This window comes from Oryctolagus cuniculus, chromosome 2 (assembly GCF_964237555.1).
Source record: "Oryctolagus cuniculus chromosome 2, mOryCun1.1, whole genome shotgun sequence".
In the NCBI taxonomy this organism is placed as follows: domain Eukaryota; kingdom Metazoa; phylum Chordata; class Mammalia; order Lagomorpha; family Leporidae; genus Oryctolagus; species Oryctolagus cuniculus.
In genome coordinates this window covers 94,662,546-94,689,590 of record NC_091433.1, presented here as the reverse complement: position 1 = coordinate 94,689,590, position 27,045 = coordinate 94,662,546, and the positions used below count along the sequence as shown (strand labels likewise).

At 39.4% G+C, this 27,045-nt stretch overlaps 1 long non-coding RNA gene across 1 annotated transcript; it reads right to left on the bottom strand.

The window, feature by feature from the left end:
• Positions 1 to 3,550: 3,550 nt before the first annotated feature.
• LOC127490283 (uncharacterized) lies at positions 3,551 to 25,990 on the bottom strand. Its single transcript, XR_007918170.2, has 3 exons — positions 18,371 to 25,990; positions 15,423 to 15,502; positions 3,551 to 14,162 (listed from the first exon to the last, which is right to left on the bottom strand). It is a non-coding gene; the product is annotated as an uncharacterized lncRNA (long non-coding RNA).
• Between the last annotated feature and the right edge of the window lie 1,055 nt (positions 25,991 to 27,045).

Below are 27,045 nucleotides of genomic sequence, written 5' to 3'. Positions count from 1 at the left end.
AAAATATTTGCAAATTATAAATTCCATAGAGGACTAATACTAGGATATATAAAGAGCTCAAGAAACTCAACAATAACAAAACAAGCAATTGAGTTAAGAAATAGGCTAAGATTTTTCAAAGGATGGAATACAAATGGCCAACAGACACATGGAAAGATGCTCAGGGTCACTCGCCATCAGGAAAATGCATATAAATTCCATAATGAGGTTTTACTTCACAACATAAGAATGACTATCACACAAAAATCAAACAACAAAAATTGTGGTGAGGATGTGGTGCAAATGTACCCTAATCCAATGTTGATGTGAATGCAAATTAATACAGCCAGAATTGAAAGACAGTATGGAGATTTCTCAGAAATCTGAAAATAGATCTCCCATATGACTTAGCCATCCCAGTCCTGAGAATTTACCCAAATAAAGTGAAATCTACTTATGAAAAATTTACCTGTACCTTCTGTTTATTGTAGCTCAATTCACAATAACTAAGACATGGAATCAAACCAGATGTCCATCAATTGATAAATAATTAATGAAATTGTGAGATATATACATACAGACACACACACATGCATGCACACTATGGAATACTACTCAATCATTAAAAAGAATGAAATTCTTTTGCAACAAACTAAAAGCAGCTGGAGACTATTATGTTTGGTGAAATATGCCAGCCCTGTAAAGATAAATATCATGTTTCCCTGATTTGTTGTAGCTAATATGCAGAGTAAAAAAAATGTAGTGCATATGATCAAAATTGACGTTTTCACATTTGGATTTTTTGGCCCTTTTCTATACTCTTGAGTATCAATTTTTTTTTTACTTACAACTTGTTACTGGTTTAATTCTTTATTTAGTGGCGTGTTAAGCTTGCGTGTATAAAGTAAATTACAAATATGTCATTGTAGGGGCTTTAGCTGTGGTGTAGTGGGTAAAGCCACTGCATGCAGTGCAGGCATCTGACATGGGTGCTGGTTTGAATCCAGGTTGTTCTACTTCTGATCCAGCTATCTTCTGTGGTGGGAAAGCAGTGAAAGATGGCTCAAGTCCATAGGAGATGCAGTATGAACTCCTCGCTCCTGGCTTCAGTTCAGCTCAAAACTACCATTGAGGCCACTTGGGGAGTAAGCCAGCAGATGGAGGACTCTCTCTCTCTCCCTCTCTCTCTATCTCTGCCTCTCCTTCTCTCTCTGTGTAACTCTGAGTTTCAAATAAAATGAATAAATCTTCAAGAAAAAGTATGTCATTATAAAAATAAAAAGGAAGATAAGAAAAGAAGGAGGAGGGAGGGAGAGAGGGTAGAGTGAGGAGTATCATTATTCTCTTAAAACCATATATGTCAAATATATAAAAATTGTTCCATTAATTTAATATTTTTTAAGATTTATTTATTTGAAATACAAAGTTACAGAGAGGCAGAGAGAGAGAGAGAGAGATAAGAGAGAGAGAGAGGTACTGTATCTGCTTCTTTAATTGCCAATTGGGACAGAAGAGCTGGGCCAATCCAAAACCAGGAGCTGCGAGCTTCTTCCAGGTCTCCCACAGGGGTGCAGAGGCTGAAGGACTTGGGCCATCTTCTAATGCTTTCCCAGGCTTCAGTAGGGAGCTCAATTGGAATTGGAGCAGCCAGGTCATGAATCAGCACCCATATGGGATAACAGCACTGCAGGTGGCAGCTTTAGCCGCTATGCCACAGCACCAGCCCCTCCATTCATTTGAATAAAAATGATTTTAAAATTGGTAAAGGCAGTATAGAAATGAAGAAATATAAATAGACAATTAACAGGAAATAAAATTCATACATACTTATAATAAAACAATTTTTTTTCATTTTCAATTCTCTTTATATACAGAAGATCAGTTTAGCATACATTAAGTAAAGATTTCAACAGTTTGCTCCCACACAGAAACATAAAGTGAAAAATAATAGATGATTTTATTTTAAATGATGATGAAATCAGAGCAGACATATTGTCATGTTTAATCCCAGTGAGAGTCAAGTTGGGAATTGATAATTTCTTCTTTTTTTTTTTTTTTACAGAAGATCAGTTTAGTATACATTAAGTAAAGCTTTCAACAGTTTGCACCCCCATAGAAACACAAAGTGAAATATACTGTTTGAGTACTCGTTATAGCATTAAGTCTCATTAAGTCTCAATGTACAGCACATTAAGGACAGAGATCCTACATGAGGAGTAAGTGTACAGTGACTCCTGTTGTTGACTTTACCAATTGACACTCCTGTCTATGGCATCAGTAATCTCCCTATGCTCCATTCATGAGTTTCCAAGGCTATGGAAGCCCCCTTTGTTCTCCGACTCTTTTCTTGTTTAGACAAGGTCATAGTCAAAGTGGAGGTTCTCTCCTCCCTTCAGAGAAAGGTACCTCCTTCTTTGAAGACCTGTTCTTTCTACTGGGATCTCACTCACAGAGATCTTTCATTTAGGTTTGTTTATTTATTTATTTATTTATTTTTGCCAGAGTGTCTTGGCTTTCCATGCCTGAAATACTCTCATGGGCTTTTCAGCCAGATCGGAATGCCTTTAGGGCTGATTCTGAGGCCAGAGTGCTGTTTAGGACATCCGCCATTCTATGAGTCTGCTGAGAATCTCGCTTCCCATGTTGGATCACTCTCCCCTTTATTTATTCTATCAGTTAGTATTAGCAGGGACTAGACTTGTTTATGTGCTCCCTTTGACTCTTAGTCCTTTCATTATGATCAATTGTGAACTGAAATTGATCACTTGAACTAGTGAGATGGCATTGGTACATGCCACCTTGATGGTATTGAATTGGAGTCCCGGGTTATGTTTCTAACTCTACCATTTGGGGCAAGTCAGCTTCAGCATGTCCCAAATTGTACATCTCTTCCCTCTCTTATTCCCACTCTTATGTTTAACAGGGATCACATTTCAGTTAATTTTCAACACTTAAGAATAACTGTGTATTAATTACAGAATTAAACCAGTCATATTAAGTAGAACAGACAAAAAAAAAACTACTAAGAGGGATAATGTATTAAGTTGTTCATTAACAGTCAGGGCTATGCTGATCAAGTCACCGTTTCTCATAGTGTCCATTTCACTTCAGGAGGTTTCCTTTTTGGTGTTCAGGCAGTTGTCACTAATCAGGGAGAACATATGGTATTTGTCCCTTTGGGACTGGCTTATTTCACTCAGCATGATGTGTTCCAGATTCCTCCATTTTGTTGCAAATGACTGGATTTTGTTGTTTCTTACTGCGGTATAGTATTCTACAGAGTACATATCCCAGGATTTCTTTATGCAGTCTACCTTTGAAGGGCATTTAGGTTGGTTCCAGGTCTTGGCTATTGTGAATTGAGCTGCAATAAACATTAATATGCAGACAGCTTGTTTGTTTGCCAATTTAAATTCCTTTGGGTAAATTCCAAGGAGTGGGATGGCTGGGTCGAACGGTAGGGTTATCTTCAGGTTTCTGAGGAATCTCCAGGCTGACTCCATAGTGGCTTGACCAGTTTGCATTCCCACCAACAGTGGGTTAGTGTCCCCTTTTCCCCACATCCTCGCCAGCATCTGTTGTTGGTAGATTTCTGCATGTGAGCCATTCTAACCAGGGTGAGGTGAAACCTCATTATGGTTTTAATTTGTATTTCCCTGATTGCTAATGACCTTGAACATTTTTTCATGTGCCTGTTGGCCATTTGGATTTCCTCTTTTGAAAAATGTCTATTGAGGTCCTTGGCCCATCTCTTAAGTGGGTTGTTGGTTTTGTTTTTGTGGAGTTTCTTGATCTCTTTGTAGATTCTGGTTATTAACCCTTTATCTGTTGCATAGTTTGCAAATATTTTTCCCATTCTGTCAGTTGTCTCTTCACTCTCCTGTTTCTTTTGCAGTACAGAAACTTCTCAACTTGATGCAATCCCAATAGTTGATTTTGGCTTTGACTGCCTGTGCCTCCCGGGTCTTTTCCAGAAACTCTTTGCCTGTGCCAATATCTTGAAGGGTTTCTCCAATGTTCTCTAATAACTTAATGGTGTCAGGTCGTAGATTTAGGTCTTTAATCCACGTTGAGTGGATTTTTGTGTAAGGTGTAAGGTAGGGGTCTTGCTTCATGCTTCTGCACATGGAAATCCAGTTTTCCCAGCACCATTTATTGAATAGACTGTCCTTGCTCCAGGAATTGGTTTTAGATCCTTGATCAAATATAAGTTGGCTGTAGATGTTTGGGTTGATTTCTGGTGTTTCAATTCTGTTCCATTGGTCTATCCATCTGTTTCTGTACCAGTACCATGCTGTTTTGATTACAACTGCCCTGTAGTATGTCCTGAAATCTGGTATTGTGATGCCTCCCGCTTTGTTTTTGTTGTACAAGATTGCTTTAGCTATTCCAGGTCTCTTGTGCATCCATATGAATTTTAGCATCATTTTTTCTAGATCTGCGAAGAATGTCTTTGGTATCTTAATTGGGATTGCATTGAATCTATAAATTGCTTTTGGGAGAATGGACATTTTGATGATGTTGATTCTTCCAATCCATGAGCATGGAAGATTTTTCCATTTCTTGGTATCCTCTTCTATTTCTTTCTTTAAGATTTTGTAATTTTCATTGTAGAGACCTTTAACATCCGTGGTTAAGTTTATTCCAAGGTATTTGATTGTTTGTAGCTATTGTGAATGGGATTGATCTTAGCAGTTCTTTCTCAGCCATGGCATTGCTTATGTACACAAAGGCTGTTGATTTTTGTGCATTGATTTTCTATCCTGCCACTTTGCCAAACTCCTCTATGAGTTCTAATAGTCTCTTAGTAGAGTTCTTTGGATTCTCTAAGTAAAGAATCATATCATCTGCAAAGAGGGATAGTTTGACTTCTTCCTTCTCAATTTGTATTCCTTTAATTTCTTTTTCTTGTCTGATGGCTCTGTCTAAAACTTCCAGAACTATATTAAATAGCAGTGGTGAGAGTGGGCATCCCTGTCTGGTGCCAGATCTCAGTGGAAATGCTTCCAACTTTTCCCCATTCAATAGGATGCTGGCTGTGGGCTTTTCATAAATTTCTTTGATTAGATTGAGGAATGTTCCTTCCATACCCAATTTGCTTAGAGTTTTCATCATGAACGGGTGTTCAATCTTATCAAATGCTTTCTCTGCATCTATTGAGATAATCATATGGTTTTTCTTCTGCAGTCTGTTAATGTGGTGAATCACATTGATTGATTTGCGAATGTTGAACCATCCCTGCATACCAGGGATAAATCCCACTTGGTCTGGGTGGATGATTTTCCTGATGTGTTGTTGTATTCTATTGGCAAGAATTTTATTGAGGATTTTTTGCATCTATGTTCATCATGGATATTGGTCTATAATTCTCTTTCAGTGCTGCATCTTTCTCTGGCTTAGGGATTAAGGTGATGCTGGCTTCATAGAAAGAATTTGGGAGGATTCCATCTTTTTTGATTGTTCTGAATAGTTTGAGAGGAAATGGGATTAGTTCTTCTTTAAATGTCTGGTAGAATTCAGCAGTGAATCCATCTGGTCCTGGGCTTTTCTTTGTTGGGAGGGCCTTTATTACTGTTTCAATTTCTGTCTCAGTTATGGGTCTATTTAGGTTTTCTATGTCTTCATAGTTCAATTTTGGTAGATTGCATGTGTCCAGGAATCTATCCATTTCTGATAGATTTTCCAGTTTGCTGGCATACAAGTCCTTGTAGTAATTTCTGATGATTCTTTTTATTTCTGTGGTGTCTTTTGTTACGTTTCCTTTTTCATCTCTGATTTTATTGATTTGGGTCTTTTCTCTTCTTTTTTTAGTTAGTTGGGCCAATGGGGTGTCAATTTTGTTTATTTTTTCAAAAAACCAGCTCTTCGCTTGGCTGATTTTTTGTAATGTTTTTTTGGATTCAATCCTGTTAATTTCTTCTCTGATTTTAATTATTTCTCTTCTCCTACTAGATTTGGGTCTGGTTTGCTGCAAATTTTCTAGGTCCTTGAGATGCGCTGAAAGCTCATTTATTTGGTGCCTTTCCAATTTCTTGATATAGGCTCCTATTGCTATAAACTTGCCTCTCAGTACTGCTTTTGCCATATCCCATAAGTTTTGATATGTTGTGTTGTTATCCTCATTTACTTCCAGAAAGTTTTTTTATTTCTCTTTTGATTTCTTGAATGACCCAGTGTTCATTCAGGAGCATGTTGTTCAGTCTCCATGTGTTTGCATACTTTCTGGGGTTTCCTGAGTTGCTAATTTCCAGCTTCATTCCTTTATGGTCTGAGAAGCTGCATGGTATGATTCTATTCCTTTTGAATTTGCTGAGACTTGCTTTATGGCCTAGTATGTGATCAATCCTAGAGAAGGTTCCATGCACTGCTGAGAAGAATGTAAAGTCTTTAGATGTAGGATTGAAAGTTCTGTAGATATCTGTTAGATCCATTTGGGCAATAGTGTTGATTAAATCTGCTGTTTCCTTGTTGATCTTCTGTCTGGATGATCTATCTATTTCTGAGAGTGGAGTATTGAAGTCCCCCAGTACTATCGTATTGGAATCTAAGTCTCCCTTTGAGTCCCTGAACATATCTTTTAAATATACTGGTGCCCTGTAATTAGGTGCATATACATTTATAATAGTTACATCTTCCTGTTGAATTGAACCCTTAATCATTATATAGTGCCCCTCTTTGTCTCTCTTAACAGTTCTTGTATTAAAGTTTATTTTGTCTGATATTAATATGGCTACACCTGCTTTTTTTGGTTTTTGTTGGCATGGAATATCTTTTTCCAACCTTTCTCTTTCAGTCTGCATGCATCTTTGTTAGAGATGTGTTTCTTGTAGGCAACAAATAGTTGGGTGTTGTTCCTTAAGCCATTCAGCCAATCAGTGTCTTTTAACTGGGCAGTTCAGGCCATTCACGTTTAATGTAACTATGTATACATAGTGACTTTGCCCTGCCATTTTCCCAGAGATATTTTCTAGTATATGCTTTGAGCTTCCCATGCTCTTTTACTGGTAGCTGTTCTTCTTTTACCTTCTTTCATATTGATGGCCGTGTTTCTGTGTTTCTGAGTGTAGCACATCTTTAAGTATCTTTTGCAGGGCCGGACGAGTGGCCACAAAGTCTTTCAATTTCTGTTTGCTATGAAAGGTCTTTATTTCACCTTCATTCACAAATGAGAGCTTTGCAGGATATAATATTCTGGGCTGGTAATTTTTCTCTCTTAGCACCTGGGCTATGTCTCGCCATTCCCTCCTAGCCTGTAGTGTTTCTGATGAGAAGTCTGCTGTGAGTCTGATTGGAGATCCTCTGAGAGTAATCAGACATTTCTCTCTTGCACATTTTAGGATCTTTTCTTTATGTTTCACTGTGGTGAGTTTAATTACCACGTGTCGTGGTGAGGATCTCTTTTGGTCAAGTTTACTGGGGGTTCTATGAGCTTCCTGTACTAGGATGTCTCTGTCCTTCTCCAAACCCGGAAAGTTCTCTGCTTGTATCTCACTAAAAAGGCCTTCTAATCCTTTCTCTCTCTCCATGCCTTCAGGAACTCCTAGAACCCGAATGTTAGTTTTTTAAATAGTATCCTGTAGATTTCCAACAATATTTTTTAGATTTCTAATTTCCTCTTCTTTTCTTTGGTCTGACGGAATCCTTTCCTGTTCTCTGTCTTCTAAATCCGATATTCTCTCTTCTGCTTCACCCATTCTGTTTTTAAGGCTCTCTAATGTGTTGGTCATTTGATCAATTTAGCTCTTCATTTCATTTTGATTTCTCTTCACTATCACACTTTCTTGTTCTACTAGTTTCTGCGTTTCATTTTGATTCTTCCTTAAAATTTCATTTTCACGAGAGAGATTTTCAATCCTGTCCAATAAGGATTTCTGTAGTTCAATGATTTGCTTTTGAAAACTTCTAAATGTTATCATAAATTTTTTGAAATCCGTATCTTGCATTTCTTCTATCTCATCATCTTCATAATCTTGGCTTGGGGTGTTTTGTTTATTTGGAGGCATCATAGTGTCATCGTTGATCTTGTTCCCTCAATTTCTGTGTTTATTGCTTGGCATGGTTAATTCTTTTTCCCTCACTGTGAGTTTTTTTTTTTTTTTTATACTATGTCTGTGTTAAGTGGACTGCCTGCTGTTGGAGGAGCCTTGGAGTCTTGAGATGGGTGTGGCCTGAGAGCTCTGCCTGGTTCTTCCTGGTTAAGGGTGTGCAAAGGTGACACCCTCAGGTTATGCGTGGTAAATCTCTCTTTATTTATTTATTTATTATTTTATTTTATTTTATTTTATTTTTTATTCAGGAGGTAAGTAATACTGCAAGGATGAGCAGAATGGATGGTATTTAGCTTCCGATCTCTGGCTTCTACCCAAAGAGTCTGTGCAGGCTCCATTTCTCTGCGGACTCCCGCTGGGTTGCCTAGGCTACTGAATTGTAGCCTTAACTCTCCCCTTTTATTATGTATATCGCAGCTCTTTGTCTCTTGCTCGCCTTTGCAAGGTTGGCAGAGAGAGGAACTTGTCTGTACCAGTACGCCCCCACATTTTTTTTAATTTATTTATTTTTTTTCCTTCTCTCCTGTAGTCAGTCTGGTGAACTTTCCCACTTCAAAGCCTGCTTCCCTCTAAAATTCTGTCCACCGTTTCCCCGCCAATGTCTCCAGTTACTGAGCTCACCTCCGCTTCCAGCGCCGATGTGTGGACTCAGAGCCCTGGGCGTCCCTCCTCTCCCTGCTGGTGTCTGTGTCACATCGACTCCCCTTCCCGCACTGGCACTCAGTCTCTGCGGCTCCCTCGGTTCGGCTTCCACACGGTGGGCGACCCTGCTCTCCCAGTAGGTCCTCTGAGTCATAGCCAATAGCTTCGGAAGAGTTTCCTCTGCAATTTTTTCCTGATCCTTTTTCTGAGGCTACCCTAACTCTGCTTTTATTAAACTAAATTTTCCCGTGCTATCGGTGCACGCCCTCACTATTCTGCCATCTTATAAAACAAATTTAATTCAAAACAACAGTGAGATGACATTTTAATGACTCGGTGATTCCTTTAAAATTTTTCAATACCTCTTATTACTAAGCATTTTCTTAAGAAAATGACTTATACAATTTTGGTAGGTAGCTAAATTGCTGCTGTCTTTTCTATAGGGAAGTTTAGCATTACTTATCACAGTACTTAAAATGTCCCTACTCTGGGACCCAATAATTACTCTCAGGCCTAGTAATTCAACTTACACAAAGCAGTCTAAACTTAAAAATCAGACATATGCATAATGACTTACATAAAGAGTGTTTCCTATAGTTACTCATCACAGAAAAATTGTTAAAACTTAAGTAGTCAAAGGAGAGGTTAATATGTTCAGCCAATTAAAATTATGACCTTTAAAAAGAATAGTTAACATGAATGGAGAAGCTCATTATACATTGTTGAGTAGACTACAAAATACCATATCTATTTTGGTCATAGTTTTGTTTGTAAAAGTGTATGTATACATGTGTGTAAATGTTAAAAGATTAAATATAGGAGATTCGATCTCTTCCCATAGCCTATATTAAATTTCCAAGTATTCTGTGATATACATATAAGCATACATGAAAACAGAGACATATTTTTAGAATGAAGTTAAGTAAAAGTCTTCAAATATTTATAAAGGCAGTTATAGAAACAGTGAGGGAGAGAGAGATCTTCCATCTAATAGTCCACTCTCCAAATGTCCATGATAGACAGGACTTGGCCATGCTGAAGCCAGGAGCCAAGAACTCTATCCAGGTCTCCCACATAGGTGGTAGGAGTCCAAGTACTTTGCCCTTCTTCTGCTGTTTTCCTATGGTGCATTAAGAGAGAGCTGGCTCAGAAGTCAAGCAGCCAGGACTTGAACCAATGCTCATACAGGATGCCAGCATCACGGCTAGTAGTTTAATCCACTGAAACACAATGCTGGCACTGGAATATTTTTAAAACAAGATTCTGGAAAAGAAGTTTACAGAAAAGCAAAGAGAGGTGGCTAAAATGATTCCTGTGGTCAAGAATTGGAGTTGGAGACAATAAGAACATAGCTTAAGATAGATAGATACATATACATATAAATATAAATATACATACATGTATACATAGATACAGAGAGTATAGGAATATTTATACTCCTATGTATGTATACACAGAGTAGTATACATACATTTCCTTGCTCTGACAGCTGACAGGGTTTGTATATAGCAACAACCCAGCAGCATTGAACATACATAGTGCCCATATCTTGAATTCTAAAACAATTCTAAAATTAAAGGATCCAGAGCTCTTTGAAAAAATGGCTGAGTCTCAGTATCAGGCAAGGAGATATACAAATATGAGCCTGGGATATCTTACAGTGCCAGAGAATAAAAGATGTGTCCCTAATGAGTAAATGATCCCATCATGAGGGGGCATGACAATGGAACCAGATGAAAAATTTTCCAATGGCCAAAACTGGAATAATTTAAAGTAATAACATAAATGAATTGGTATAGGGACTTGAAAATTTTGTGGAAAGTTGAATTAAGATATGTTTACTTTGGTTCAAAATTTTGCAATCAAGTATAAGTTTCTTTTATCATAATGTGTATTTTCTGCAAACTCTTTGAAGGTCGCTACTATTGGATAATATTCAAAGTATAAAGTAAATGTTCCTGAATCAACAGTGACATGAATGAATGATTGAATACACAAATAAAGGAGTGGGGAGACAATTCCTCCAGGCAAAGAATCCCAAATAAATTCCACCTTTAATGATATGTGTCTAACTCTCTAATCCTTAAGCATGGGCTATACATAGTGACCCCTTTCCAAAGAGTATAGAAAAGGACTTGAGGTAGGACAGAGTAGCTTCACATTAGAGAAAGCTGAGAAATACTACTGCCACCAGGTGTTCCATACCAACATCAACAGTGATATCATGTTGACAGTGACTTATTCTTGTTGTGATGCAATAAAAATCAAAAACTACCCTCAAAAACTCAGAAACCTGGTCTAATTATGAGGGAAAAAAAGTCACGTGAATCCTCAGTGAAAAACAATCTATAAAGATCCAAGAAAACCATGGGAAAGTCACACAAATCTGAATTTGGGATCCAGACTTACAGAATACTCCAAACTTTTGTGGAAGAAAAGAAAAATCTATGTTTCCCAGACCTACCCAATGTGGAAATAAGAAGATCATATTTTAAAATTTCTTTTGGAAAATCAGCATTACATTGATAATGATGCAGGTGGACCACTTAATAAAAATTAATTTACTTAAAAGTATCCCTTTCATAAACAGAGCTAGAAGTACCCTAAACAAAATATTAATATAATAAATGAAATCACATATACAAATATAAAAAAATCAATAGCAAACAATATATAATAAAAATGCAAATGTTGGTAAGATTTCCTGAAAAGTCACCCAGGCAGGTAAAAAACTACGAGAAGAAAATCACATGCTCACTTGAGTTACATGTTTAAAAGCATTTAATAAAGTTCAGCGCCCAATTAAAACATTGAGAACAGAGTAACAAACAAAATACAACAAAAATCCAACGAGTTTCTTAATATAATCAACAGAGAAATGAATCTACAACAAACACAACTAATATAGAGTGATTGAATTTGTTTTCCTCTGGAAGTAAATCTAGACCCCTATGCCTGTGCTCATTGTCCTCAACTTTCTACTGCAGGAATAGTCAATGAAATATAACAGCAAAAAAGAAGTTATAAAGTGTAAAATTCAGTTTCTGAGGGCCGGCTCCATGGCTTACTTGGTTAATCCTCCACCTGCGGTGCCAGCATCCCATAAGGGTGCTGAATTCTAGTTCTGGTTGCTCCTTTTACAGTCCAGCTCTCTGCTGTGGCCCAGGGATAGCATTGGAGGATGGTCCAAGTGCTTGGGTCCCTGCACCCACATGGGAGACCAGGAAGAAGCACCTGACTCCTGGCTCCTGGCTCTGGATCAGTGCAGCACCATCTATAGCAGCAATTTGGGGAGTGAACCAATGGAAGGAAGACCTTTCTTTCTGTCTCTCTTGCTGTCTACTACTCTGCCTGTAAAATAAGTCAATTTCTGAGCAGAAAGTATGAATTATTGGTGATGTTTATACACAGAGCTAATCCATGAAATATAAAAACAAATACAACTGACAAATGAGATTACTGGAAAGACACATGCACACACACACACACATACAACCAGCAAAAAGCACAGAAAATAATATTTAAGGACAATTGGAAATGAGAAACAAATTGGCAAGGGAAAGGAAAAATCATTAAATTATGTTATGTCTTTAAAAATTCTTTAAATCAATATTTAAAAAAAAACACAAATGACTCGAGAAACATATCTTGTGTAAATTGAAAAAGAAGGCTCAGAGGCCAGTAAATATCCATTAGATTGTCACTTACCTGAAGTAGGGTCCTGCCACCTCCAGGTAGGATCCTCGGAGTGACAGGGACCAGGGAACAGGAGAGAGCCCAGCAGGAGGCAGGACCAGGAATGAAAAGCCCTCCCATGGCAGGCAGGGTGGAGCACTGGAGAATGAAGTTTTGGTACTGAACCCAGATCTCCCCTCTTATTTTTTCCTATTTGGCATGTCAGCACTGTGGAGGATGCTGATTGGTTGCATCTTTTATGACACTGTACATGCTCATGGCTATCTAAACTGTCCAATCAGGAGTGATGCATAAATGCTACATAATTGTGTGGGATCTTGATGCCATAATTGTTGTCCAGTTCTGCCGCAGAGAGAGATCCTAGGAGGGAGCTGTGCTGCTGGGAGATTCATACACTGTTCTCCAAGATCTTTCCCCACAGGATTGCACACCCCTCAGAAGCCATGAAAAGATGAGTGTAGGGTGGGCTTGCAGAGATGGGGAAGGTGATGAGGGCTCTGGAGTCTGTGGTCCTGTCTCACTGCCAGCACAGTGCTTCCCTCAGCCCCTCTGTCCACAGTGTTGGGGCTGGACTGGCACCCTGACTCCAGGAGTCCTGTCCTTTCCGGGCAGAGACTTATTGGCCCAGGAGCCCAGGAGTTGTCTCTGGGAAGCTGTGTGGCAGGAGCCTCGCATCTTCCCCAATAGTGCAGTGGGGACCAGGTGGTCATTAGGTAGAATCCGGGCTGCGGGAATGGGTTTCATGCAGGTGACGGGCTGTCATTTATGGGGTGCTTGGTTCCTCTTTTCTTCCTAGGGTGACCTGATTCCCAAAGTTTTCCGAAGATGTCGGAGCAGGGTCTCAGTCCCAGACCTTGACCTCTCAGCATAGCAATTTCTGGGGTCTAACCTCACTTTATGTTGCTGACATAAGTGTCACAGACTAGGTGAATTAAAACAGATTTATTTGGTGCAGGGTTTTTCTCAAAGTGTTAGAGTGGCAGGAGGCCACTGTAATGTGGTACTTGGATGTCATCTTAGCCCTTACACATTACTTTGACAGGTGATCATCGTCTTTGAACTTTCAAAATAGAAATTTAAGCCAGTCACATTTATGAGTGCTTTAAAAATTATTTTTGTTCCATGGTAACCTTCCCAATCACAAAAATACAAGTCTAGATTCCTAAATTATTTTTAATTAATAATTTAATATAGTGTAATTTTACAAGAATATTTGAGTATAATTAACATTCAAAATTTGTATATACTCAAGTTGTGTGACTTGATGTTTTGACATGTGAGGGGACTTTTAAAGGCTTATAGAAAATTCACCTTATCTTGCAATCCCATTTTTCACAAACCTCTTTGTGAGGGGACTTCAAGTTTTTAGAAAATTCCCATTTTATCCTATTTTTAACAAACCTTTTGTGCTCTCTTGTACATATATATTATTTAATGATAGGACAATCAAACTAACAAGTCAATCATCTTATATGGTTTATAAAAAATACTTAAGATCTTAACAAGTGGTATCTAACACTGTATTCATTTTTAATATACTGTGCTGTGTTTTAGGTCTCAAGGAGTCAATTTATCTCCTAACTGCAAATACATGTCATTAAACTACAATTTTATTTCTTTCATTCTTAGCCCCTGGTAACCACTATTCTGTTCTGTGCTTAAGTTTGATGTTCCTGGATTCCTCGTGTATATGAGATTGTGTGGTATTTATCTTTCTGTGTCTTATTTCAAGGATTCTGATATCCACATTCATATATTTGGATCCATTTTTGGAGGTGATTGGCAAGAAAATTCCACCTAGAATTTTTAAAAGATGTATGTATTAGAGAGTGAGCAAGCAAGAGGTTCCAACCACTGGCTCACTCCCCAAATGTCTGCAAAGCCAGGGCTGGGCCAGGCTAGAACCAGGAACACCATCCTGGTCTCCCACATGTGTGTCAGGAACTCACATACTAAGGTTATCACCATTGCTTCCCAGGTGCATTAGCAGGAAGCTCAATTGGAAGCAGAGGCAGGTCCTGATAGAACTATGGGTACAACATAGCTGTTGTACCCATAGTTATATATGGAAATCCAATCTAAGTATGAATAAAGATTTGATTGAATGGGTTTGCAGTAAAGTCATTGATTTTTTTAGCATGAAAAGTTTAAAGACAAATCAATGTTTCCAGTAAAATAACTGTCTGCTTTTGTTAAAATGAGAATGGAAGGGAGAGAGCTGAAGGAGAAAGAAATGGTGTCTGTATTTGTAGGAAGCTTGGGAATCACAGTGCCAGTGAAGGAGTGAGAGTCCAATGCTTGGTGGTGCAGAGGAAGGTGCATGTCCTCCATTCAACCCATGGGATAGGAAGTCCAATTAGAACATATCTGATTGTCACTTAGAATTTGCTGTGCAGTTATGGGAGTTACTCATCACCCTTTTCCATGACAAATGTCTGTTTCAGGTGAAGACTGTAATTAGCAATGTGTTTGGGAGATGCAATTTTCCCTACAAAATTCCATTAATCAAAAACCTAAGAATATTAACAAAGTATTCACAAAAAAGTGTCCAATCAACCCAAGCATGTGAAGTTACTCAGACATCTAAGTACACAATCCTGCACAAGGGCCCCCTGATCAAAAGAGCATATCTCATTCCCTTGCCACAGCTCTAACATTCTGTTCCACATTTGTTACTGTGGCCCAGATAAATGGAGTCTTGCAGTAACACGCAAGCATTAGCAATATGAGAAGATAGACATCTCACAAAGAGATTACAAAATTTATAAATCCAGAATCTATAACCCAGAAGGTTTTACAGGACCCAAGATGTTAGCAAGAAAGAAATGCCTGGGGAAATTGTTCTGAATGATAACTGCTGATAACGAAGCTTTTGTGGAGAATTAACAGCAAATCTGATTCAAGTGGCTGAAATGTTAATACCAGAAAAAAAGGAACTTCAAAAACCCTTCACATGACATTAAACAGAAACAGAAACACCAAAAAAACATTCAAAATCAATCATGTACTGTGTGCCCTTAAACTCTTAACCACTGCAAACATGAAGATGAACTGTACCTGCATCTTTATCGGGAATCAAGAATGCAAGACTGCCTGTTGATTAACCATCTACATCCATACCTCAGCAGTTTCTGGACCTGTAAGGAAGATGTTTTAGAAATGGAAATATGAGGCCGGTGCCATGGCTCAATAGGCTAATCCTCCACCTTGCGGCGGCAGCACACCGGGTTCTAGTCCCGGTCAGGGCACCGGATTCTGTCCCAGTTGCCCCTCTTCCAGGCCAGCTCTCTGCTGTGACCCAGGAGTGCAGTGGGAGATGGCCCAAGTCTTTGGGCCCTGCACCCACATGGGAGACCAGGAAAAGCACCTGGCTCCTGGCTTCAGATCAGTGTGATGTGCCAGCCACAGTGGCCATTAGGGGGTGAACCAATGGCCAAAGGAAGACCTTTCTCTCTGTCTCTCTCTTTCTCACTGTCCACTCTGCCTGTCAAAAATAAAAAAAAGAAATGGAAATATGTGATCAATGATGACATATTTCTGACACCCCCCCACCTTCCTTATGAGCACAGATGCCATCATTTACTTCCTGGCAAAGTACTTATTTTCCCCATATACAACAACTGATGGCATTTGTTGCCTATTCTTCTTTTGTCAGAATAGAAACACCAGATTTTAAGACTTTGTTTTAGAAGTCACTATCTAGAACTCTTTGTGTGTGGGCTTTTTGTGCCCAATTTCATGCAATTTGAGTTTGCAATTCTGGCGTATGGGGGATGTTGACAAATTAGCATCAACAACATATTTTCTAAACCTGAAAGGCTTGACTGGAATAATGATCATGCTTTTTTTTTCTCTGCTGGATTTGCATTCAGGCAATTTACTCAACTGTTTGGACTTATTTGAATTATTAAGGTGACTTTTAGTAAAATGTTACATAATTTTCTAAGAATGAGAATTTATTTTAACTGGAGTATCTAATAGAAAACAGTGTGCAATACATTGCATGCATTGCAGTCCATGTTTAGCTAATTAGTAAGAAAGACAAAACAGGGCCTGAAGACTGGAGCTGGCCTCACCTCAACAAAAGGCCAAGACTTATGCTGCTGAAGAGATGTCTGAGTTTGCCACACACTCTTAACATCAGACAATGTGTCTCCATAACTATGATGAATCAACACAAAAGATTTTGTGCAGTCATGTCTCAAAAACGAAAAGGGGACATATTCCAAATCCTGAAAATGCCCATTATGTTCCTTTTGCCATTTCCATAACTGGTTGGTCCTCCTTGTGAATTAGCTTTAGTTCCACTCCATTCTCTCTGCCTCCTAGATAAGAACTACTAGTATTACCAAGGACAGAATAAAATAAACTTCCTCAAAACATCCAATACAGAGAAGCTTCTTACTTCCTAAAACATTAATCAATATATGTGAAACAAGCATGAATCCATTAAGAAATTCTTTGGGGAAGCAGCCTCTGAATGATATACTACACAATCATGTATGTCCTGCTGTCATATTTATTACTCTAAATATTTATACCTCTTTGGACAGCAGCTGTCATACTGATGGTCTTGGGGAAAAATGGTCTCATAAAATATTTTTTGTCAGTTTTGGCAACACAGTACAATAAATAATTATCATGAAAAACATTGAGACTATATGTAGCTTAAAAGTAAATTTACAGGAGGAAACAATAATACTGTCAATCTCAAACAAAAATCTTGAGAAAATTATAAAGTTGAATATGAAATTCACTGGACCCCTGAAAGCCAAGGGATATTTTACTTTATCTTCTCAGTAAATCAAAGTTATAGGATATGTAATAATATGCAAGTTGTATGAACACTAAAATCTCTGCACCAGAAAATGGGTACAAATATCAAATATACATTTTATTGCACTACAGGAGCAAATTCTCAAATTCATAAGCCTTTCTCCACAGGGAGTCTTACCCTCTCGGGCAGCTTCACTTGGAACACATTACACTCTAAATATAACAACTCTCTGGAGCCAAAAACTGCTGGGTCCTGAACTTTTCAGGTCTGGCACCACTTAGCTAAAGTGGTTTTTCCTTGGCTTTTGTGACAGCCCTTCTCCCTTCTCAAGTCTGAAAGAATCCAGTTGTATATACCAGCATCTGAGTAACTGACTGCTATATCTCCCAGCAATGGAAACTGTGGTGAGAAGGAAAGCTAAACATCCCAAGGGCAGGTGTACCAGGAGTTTCAACCCAGCTCAAGTCAGCTGCCCCCAGGTAGAGGCTCAGGGCCAGGGGCTGCCCCCAGGATGAGTGACTCAGGGGCTGGCACGCACTAGGCACTCCTGGAGGGAGGTGTGTTGAACATCATGCCCAGGCAGTTTTAGGAACCAAGACAAGAAAAAGAAAGGAGGGTGGGTGGTGGTGATATCAAAGTTTGCAAAGGGGAACAACCCAATGACGTTCTAATGTCTGTACTTAAGGAGCATAAAATGAGGAGAGGTGCACGGATACTCTGCACTGGAGGGTCGGGTGGGCATTCTCTGCTTTCCTCTCTTGTGAAATGGTCACCAAAGTACACCCTTTAAAGTGTCATGGTGATGCCTGCACTGCCTCTGAACTCTGCCAGCAAGTTCATCATCAGATGCCATCCCCAAACCTGGCCCGAAAAGCTGAGCAAAATAAGACTTCCATTTCTGAGTTCCTAAGCTTGTAATGTGTATGGCTGGGGAGAAAGGAGGGAGCCATGACCCCCCAACCTCCTCGCCACGTGAACGCCACAGCGCAGTCCACTCTCTCCGATCTCCCTCAGTCCTCTCCACACAACCTGGGGACAGGCAGACTGCACGCACACAGAGACTGAGATGAGGCTCTGGAGCCAGCCCAGGGCGCTGGTGCAGGAACAGCCTAGTGGGTCCGCAGATGAAAGAGCTCAGTTGGGGGAAGTCCAGCCCCCCCCCGTCGCTGGCTCAGGCAGGATCCATCCACCCCACAGCCCCTTCTGGGAAACCTGGACCCACACTCACCATTTCCTGCTTGCGAGGTCTCCGGCTTCCTCTCCTCAGAGCAGAGAAGGGGGAGCCACCGCGGGGACGCGACTAGGACACAGGGGTCTCAGGAGATGAAAAAGTTGTCAGCCACTCACCGGGGCCCCTGATTGGTCAGTTGCCAAGCCTATGGGCATTCGGGGCGTCACAAAAGCCATAGCCAATCAGCACGCTCGCTGGCACAGTGGACGTGGGGAAGCTGTTGCCAGGAGACGGGAGTGCCGGCCTGTTGGGGTCTGAGGCCGCTGCCTCTGTTGCCGGAGCTCTGGGTGGTCGCTGTCACCTCCATGTCCTGCGAGGCTCACAGGACTTCGAGAGTTCGCCGTGAGCTGCAGAAGCCGCTCCAGGTGAGTCACCGCTAACTGCGGTTCATCTACTTCTGGTCTTGTGTTTCTACATATTCCCCAACAATTTCTCTTCTGGGAAGTTGTAGGTGTGTGTACTGTTCATTTGAACAAGGTTTAAAGATGTCCCATAATGACTCTTCTTGATTCGTTTTTCTTCTAGATACTTGTTTTCTAGTCTTTTGTCCTTTAATATGATTTCCTATTTCTTGCTGTTATTAACGACAGGTTTTTAAAGATCATTAGCAGAGGGAAAGAAAGAATGAAAGGCAGAGGGAGAGAGGGGAGAGGAGAGCGGAGGGAGGGGGAGGGAGAGGTCTTCCATCCACTGGTCACTCCCCAGATGGCCACAAGGTCAGAGCTGGGCCAATCTGAAGCCAGGAGCCAGGACCTTCTTCCCCGTCGCCAATGTGGGTGCAGGGCCATCTTCCACTGCTTTCCCAGGCCATAGCAGAGAGCTGGATCGGAAGTGGAGCAGCCAGGACTCGAACCAGCGCCCATATTGGATGCCCGGTAATAGCATTTTACCCAATGATCTCGTTACCCTCACTTGTCAGCTGTATGTAGTTTGGGATTACATTGTCTGTATGTAATGGGTGTCATCTGGGTATATTGACAGAGTTTCTGGCTTATTTAAAGGTTGATGCTTGTTTGTTTTTGTTTTATTTCCCTTTTAGAGATGGGGAGAAGGCAGCAGGCATACATGGGTCTGTTCCCGGGGGAAAAGCTTTCCCTGATCCTGTGTTAAGTAGTTTGTTGTAGGTCCATTTTAGACTATCTTGATCATGTACAGCAAATCACTGTTTTTGCAATTTTTCCAGAAGTTGATTTTTTTTCTGCTGGATACTGAGTTTTATTAAATGCTTTTAAACACTTAATCTAAATGATCATGTAATTGCCTCACTTTTTCTACCTACCTGGATGTTGTACAGGGTCTGTTTGAGAATGTTGAATGCTCCTGGCCAGCGCCGCGGCTCACTAGGCTAATCCTCCACCTAGCAGCGCCGGCACACCGGGTTCTAGTCCCGGTTGGGGCGCCGGATTCTGTCCCGGTTGCCCCTCTTCCAGGCCAGCTCTCTGCTGTGGCCAGGGAGTGCAGTGGAGGATGGCCCAAGTGCTTGGGCCCTGCACCCCCTGGGAGATCAGGATAAGTACCTGGCTCCTGCCATTGGATCAGCATGGTGTGCCGGCCACAGTGCGCTGGCCGCGGCGGCCATTGGAGGGTGAACCAACGGCAAAGGAAGACCTTTCTCTCTGTCTCTCTCTCTCACTGTCCACTCTGCCTGTTAAAAAAATTAAAAAAAAAAAAGAATGTTGAAGGCTCTTCGCATTTTAGTGTCTCTTGCTTGTTACTGACCTATCAAGTTTTCCTGTATGGCTGAATTCATATAAAAATAATTTGCTTAGGATATTACCTGTTTATGAAACAGATGCTGTTTAATTTTATTTTTAATCCATATCCTGAGGTTCTTTGCATCATATATATAACACTGGCTTCCCAAAAGAAATTTAAATATATTCTCTGTTTAGTTCCATTTGGAGCTTGTTTGGGACATATAATTTATTTTTCTTTCTTAAAAGTTTGGAATATTCCATATATCTGGACCCAAAATTTGTTTGTGGAACTTGTTTCTTGGTTGATTTGGCTTCTTAAAAAATTGGTTTAACTTATTAAATTATATAGGAATTATTCTAGTTCATCTGATATTTGTATTTTGGAAAACTGATTTTCAAAATGTAGCAGATTTTGATCTCCAGAGTCCAATTTTTAGTTTTATGAATTTAGGAAAATCCTTAGTATTAGTAAGTTCTGTAAGCTCTATAAAGACTGCTTCTGTTTTAATTTCCTGCAATTAGTTATTGGTTTATTTATTTTCTTAACTTTTAAAATATGTCTTTCTTTATATTTTTCTGTAGTACTTTTGTGACTACCAACTTTTTAAATTGATGTCTGTTGTCATCTGTTACTGCTTTTATTTAAATATTCTTCAATATTTTTCAGCTTTAATTTTTGAGAAAGAAGCTGAGATGCTTCAGTTTCAGTGTCCTAACATATTCACTTAAGGATACAAATTTTATCTAAGCACTAATTTATCTGTGTTCTCTTAATTTTCTCATTTGTTTCCAAAACCTGTAAGTGTAGACCCTGCCTGCCCCAGTGTCTCCATCCCCATGTGCCTGCAACCATGTCAGAATTCATGTATCTCCAATCTTGTGCCTGAAACCCTGTGTTTTCTGCAGTGTCACTCTCCATAGAACTGTGACCTCTCTTCTCTGTCATATGTTGTCATTTGTAAAATCTCTGTACTCCATGTCAGCTCTTGAAAGTCCATTCCTTGTGCCTAAAGCATGTACCTTCATGAGTCTCCATCCCCTATGTCTTCAGCACATTTTTAAAAGACTTAGTTGAAGTTACATAGACAGAGAAACAGAGAGAGAGACAGAGACAGCAATACAAAAAGAGCTTGCATCCACTGGCTCACTCAATGGTCAGGGCTAGGACAGTCCAAAGACTAAAGCCAGGAATTTGGAGCATCTTCTGGATCTCTCACATAGGTGGCAGGGGCCAAAACACTTGGGCCATCTCCCACTGCTTTCCCAGGTCACTAGCAGGGAGCTGGATCTGAACGGGAGCAGCCAGCATACAAACCAGCACCCATATGGGATGCCAGCATCATAGGCAGTGGTGTAACCCACTGCACCACAATGCCAGCCCCTCCATCACATCTTTTCTTGAGTGTTCATCTGTACCTGAATTCCAAGCCAATTGCCGTGTTCTCCAGCCCTTCTGCATGAAGCCGTGATCTTCCATCAGTTATTTGTATCCCTACTCCAGAATATTTTCCTACTACCATGGAGTGACTTCATTGCCTGTGCCTCCAGCTCATGGCAGGCTTTAGATACCTCTCTGCCCTTGGCTTAAAGTCATTTTCTTCCTTAGGCATCTAGAACCCCTATGACTGCAGCCTAGGCTTTTCTCTTGTGTCTCCATGCTAAATGTCTGCTCCCTAAGCATCTCATGTGTGTTCATCTCCTGTTTTCTTCCCAGGGTCTCCACCCACTTTGAAGGTTTGGTTATGTGGTTAACTATTGAAGAACAACTTGGTTTAACATGAATTTTAACCATTGTGAGTAAAGCTGCTATATGTATATTTGTGTCAGCTTTTATCAAAGCATACGTTTTCATACCAGTGAAAATATACTGTAACATGTATGGTGTATGACATGGTGTTGGGTTTCTGATAACATGTCAAGAAGTCTGATAAAGCATCTGCCCCACTATGCATCCTCACCCGTAATGAATTTGATGTCCTGCTACTCTTGCAAAGCATTTGTAATGTGTATTTTTTAAAGATTTATTTTATTTATTTACTTGGCAGTTAAGTTACAGAGAGAGAGGGAGTTGGGGGAGAGAGAGGTCTTCTATGTGCTGGTTCATTCCTCAATTAGCCGCAGTGGCTGGAACTGTGCCAAACCAAAACCAGGAGCCAGGAGCTTCTTCTGGGTCTCACATGTAGATGCAGGGGCCCAAGGACTTGGGCCATCTTCCACTGCTTTCCCAGGCCATAGCAGAGAGTTGGGTCAGAATGGAGCAGCCAGGACTCAAACCAGTGCTCATATGGGATGCTAGCACTGCAGGAAGTGGCTTTACCCACTATGCCAAAGTGCCAGCCCATAATGTGTATTTTTTAAGTATAATCATCCTGATACATAGCATGTCCATCTTCTTGCTGTCTAAATGTGCTCTTCTTTAATGTATGGTACATTTCTTTTTCTCATAATTTTCTAATATTCAGAATGGTTTATATGTTTATTTGAATACATGTATTATGTGTGTATCTATATATTTTTATATATTTTAAATATTTATTTTATTTATTTGAAAGGTAGAGTTACAGAGAGGCATAGAGAGAGAGGAGGGGAGAGGTCTTCCAACCACTGGTTCATTCACCAGATGGCTGCAATGGCTGGAGCTCTGCCAATCCAAAGCCAGGGTCCAGGAGCTTCTTCTGGGTCTCCCACATGGGTGCAGGGGCCCAAGCACTTGCACCATCTTCTACTGCTTTCCCAGGCCATGGAAGAGAGCTGGATCTGAAGTGGAATAGCCAAGACTCACACTGGCACCCATATAGGATGCATGCACTGCAGGCGGTGCCTTTACCTGCTATACCACATCACCAGCCCTCCTTCAATATTTAAGTTGCATTTGTTTTCTTCTTCCTGAGTTTTACAAGTTCTTATTAAATTTTACATGCAATTCCATCAAATATGTATTTTTCTTTTTATTAGATTTATTTATTTATTTGAAAGGAAGAATTATAGAGACACACACACAATACACACACACACACACACACAGAAAGAGAGAGGGAGAGAGAGAGAGAGATAAAGCAAGAGTGAGAAAGATCTTTCATCTGCTGGTTTACTCCACAAATGACCACAATGGCTGTTTCTGTGCCAGACTGAAGCCAGAAGCCTGGAACTTCATCTGGGTCTCCCATGAGGGTGGCAGGGGGCCAAGCCCTTGAGTCAACCTCCGCTGCTTCCTAAGGCTCATTAGCAGGAAACTGGATGGAACATGGACTTGAAATGTTGCTCATATGGGATGTCAGTGTCATAGGACATGGTTTAACCTGCTCTGTGACAATACCAGTCACTGTTTTGTCTTTTTGATAATAGGCATTCTAACTGAAGTACTTGATATCTAACTGTGGTTTTTATTTGTGTTTCCTTGTTGATTAGTGATGCTGAGCATTTTTTCCTGTACTTGTTGGCCATTTGTATGTCTTCTCTAACAAATGTGCATTTAGACCTATTACCAGTTTTAAAATTTGCTCATTTTTTGTTGAGTTGTTAAAATTTCTTACACACACACACAGATTCTGGTTATTCATCCCTTACTAGATGTATAGTTTGCAAATATTTTCTCCAATTCCTTAGGTTGTCTGCTATATTGATTATTTTATTTGCTGTCTGAAGCTTTTTAACTTAAAAAAATTCCATTTGACTATTTTTTTCTTTTTTTCTTGCTATGCTTTGGTGTCTTATTCCCATAATGCTTGTCTATTCCAATGTCCTGAAGCATTTTATCCAAATAGTTAGGTTTTATATTTAAGTCTTTAAATCATCTTTAATTAATTTTAAAGAGTATTTATTTGAGAGCAGAGAGACATAGAGAAATAGACAGAGCTGTTATGTTGATTGACTCCACAAATGCCCACAAAGGCCAGGACTGGGCCAAACAGAATTAGTGTGGAATTCAATCCAGCTCTCCCCATGGTAGAAGGAACCCAGTGCTTGAGTTATCACTTCTCCCACCCAGCATCTGCAGGAAACTGGAGTCAGAAGTCAGAGATGGGTATCTAGCTGAGGTACTTTGATATGAGATGCTAGCATCTTAATGATTAGGGTAAATAAACACCCTTGAGTTCATATTTTGGTAAATGATGAGAGATACGAGTAAGTTTAGCAAGTTTAAATTGTCTGCATGTGGGTATTCAATATTCCAAGCATCATTTATTGAAAATACTGACCTTTCTGCAGTGTATATTCTTAGAACATTTTTGAAGATCAGCTGCATGGAGATTTTTAAGCTTACTTTTAGGTTCTCTAAATTTGTTTATTTATATAAAGAGAACAGATTTCATGTATTTTATAAGCACAATGCTAAGAAGATAATCATAGTTCCCCCACTCTCTCCTTCAACCTTTCTTCACCCTTTTTTTCTTTAATTTTTGCAAAAACATAAAATTGAAAAAACTTCATTTCATAATTTCCCTTATAAGCTCAGATTTAGTGCATCACTAACCATAATATTCAGCAAGTAAAAAGTACTAATACCACAGTTTCACTAGAATATATATAAGGGCAAAAGAAATAATCAAATCATATGTCCACTTCATTCTTACACTTTTTATATCCTTATTAATTCACATATATCAGAGAAAACATATTTGTCTTTCTTGAACAGCTTATTTCAATAAGCATCATGGTTTCCAGTTGCATCCATTTGTTGCAAAGACAGGATTTTATTCTTTCTTATGACTGAAAAGTATTCCATGCTACTCATTTTCTTTATTCAGTCATCAGTTAATATAAATCTGACTTGATTTCACATCTTAGTTATTTTTAATCAAGCTGCAACAAACATGAGGTTAAAAATAACTCTTCCATAGGCTGAATTTATCATGTAGATTTCATCTGATTTTATATAGTAGATCTATTTTCAGATTTCTGAGGAATATGCTTACTGTCTTCCATAATGGTTGTACCACTTTACGTTCCCACCAACAGTGTATTAGGGTAACTTTTTCCCTCACATCCTTACCAGCATTTATTATTTTTTGGTTTTTGGATAATAGACATTCTAACTGAGATGAAATGAAACTTCATTGTGGTTTTCTTTGCATTTCCCTGATGGTTAGAGATACTGAGCATCTTTGCATGTGTCTCTCAGCCATTTATATTACATCCTTTGAAAAATTTCTGCTCATGTCCTTTGCCCATTTCTAACTACATTGTTTTGTTGTAGTTGAGTCCCTTCAGGTCTTTATAGATATTGGATATTAACCCTTTATCAATTATATAGAGAAAAACTATATTCTTCTGTATGTTCACTTTGCTGCTGAGTGTTTTCTTTGCAACACAGAAGCTTCTTTGCTTTTGGCTCTTTCTTCTTTCATTGCCTGTGCTTCTGGGGTCTTTTCCAAGACATCTTTTCCTGTGCCAATGTCTTGCAGAGTTCCTCTAATGTTTTCCTTTAGGAATTTGATAGTATCAAGTCATAGATGTAGATCCTTGATCAATTATGGGTTGTTTTTGTATAGGGTGTTAATACAGGTCTTATTTCATACTTCTGAATGTAGAGGTCCCATTTCTCTGGCATAATTTGTTAAAGAGACAGTCCTTTCTTCAGGGATTTTTAGATCGTTGGTTGATTGTGGATACATGGATTAACTTCTGTGGTTTATATTTTCTTTCTTTGGTGTACATGTCTATTTTTGTGCCACTTCTAGGCTGTTTTGTTTATAACTGCCCTGGCCCTGTAGTACATCTTGAAATCTAGTATTGTGATGATTCTGACTTTATTTTCCTTGTTTAAAATTGCTTTAGCTATTTGAGGTCTCTAGTGTTTCCATACAAATCTGAATAATATCCTTGGTATTTTTACTGGGATCTCATTGAATCTATAAATTGCTTTGGCTGGTTTGAACATTTTTATGATTTTTTTTTATTTTTTATTTTTTTATTTTTTTTTATCTTTTATTTAATGAATATAAATTTCCAAAGTATGACTCATGGGTTACAATGGCTTCCCCCCCCATACCGTCCCTCCCACCCACAACCCTCCCCTTTCCCACTCCTCTCCCCTTCTATTCACATCAAGATTCATTTTCAATTATCTTAATATACAGAAGATCAGCTTAGTATACCTTAAGTAAGGATTTCAACAGTTTGCTCCCACACAGAAACATAAAGTGAAAAATAATAGATGATTTTTTTTAAATGATGATGAAATCAGATCAGACCTATTGTCATGTTTAATCCCAGTGAGAGTCAAGTTGGGAATTGATAATTTCTTTTTTTTTTTTTTTTTTTTACAGAAGATCAGTTTAGTGTACATTAAGTAAAGATTTCAATCGTTTGCACCCCCATAGAAACACAAAGTGAAATATACTGTTTGAGTACTCGTTATAGCATTAAGCCTCAGTGTACAGCACATTAAGGACAGAGATCCTACATGAGGAGTAAGTGCACAGTGACTCCTGTTGTTGACTTTACCAATTGACACTCCTGTTTATGGCATCAGTAATCCCCCTATGCACCAGTCATGAGTTTCCAAGGCTATGGAAGCCCCTTGAGTTCTCCGACTCTTATCTTGTTTAGACAAGGTCATAGTCAAAGTGGAGGTTCTCTCCTCCCTTCAGAGAAAGGCACCTCCCTCTTTGAAGACCTGTTCTTTCCACTGGGATCTCACTCACAGAGATCTTTTTGCCAGAGTGTCTTGGCTTTCCATGCCTGAAATACTCTCCTGGGCTTTTCAGCCAGATCCGAGTGCCTTTAGGGCTGATTCTGAGGCCAGAGTGCTATTTAGGACATCCGCCATTCTATGAGTCTGCTGAGTATCTCACTTCCCATGTTGGATCACTCTCCCCTTTATTTATTCTATCGGTTGGTGTTAGCAGATACTAGACTTGTTTATGTTTATGTGCTCCCTTTGACTCTTAGTCCTTTCATTATGATCAATTGTGAACTGAAATTGATCACTTGGAATAGTGAGATGGCATTGGTACATGCCACCTTGATGGG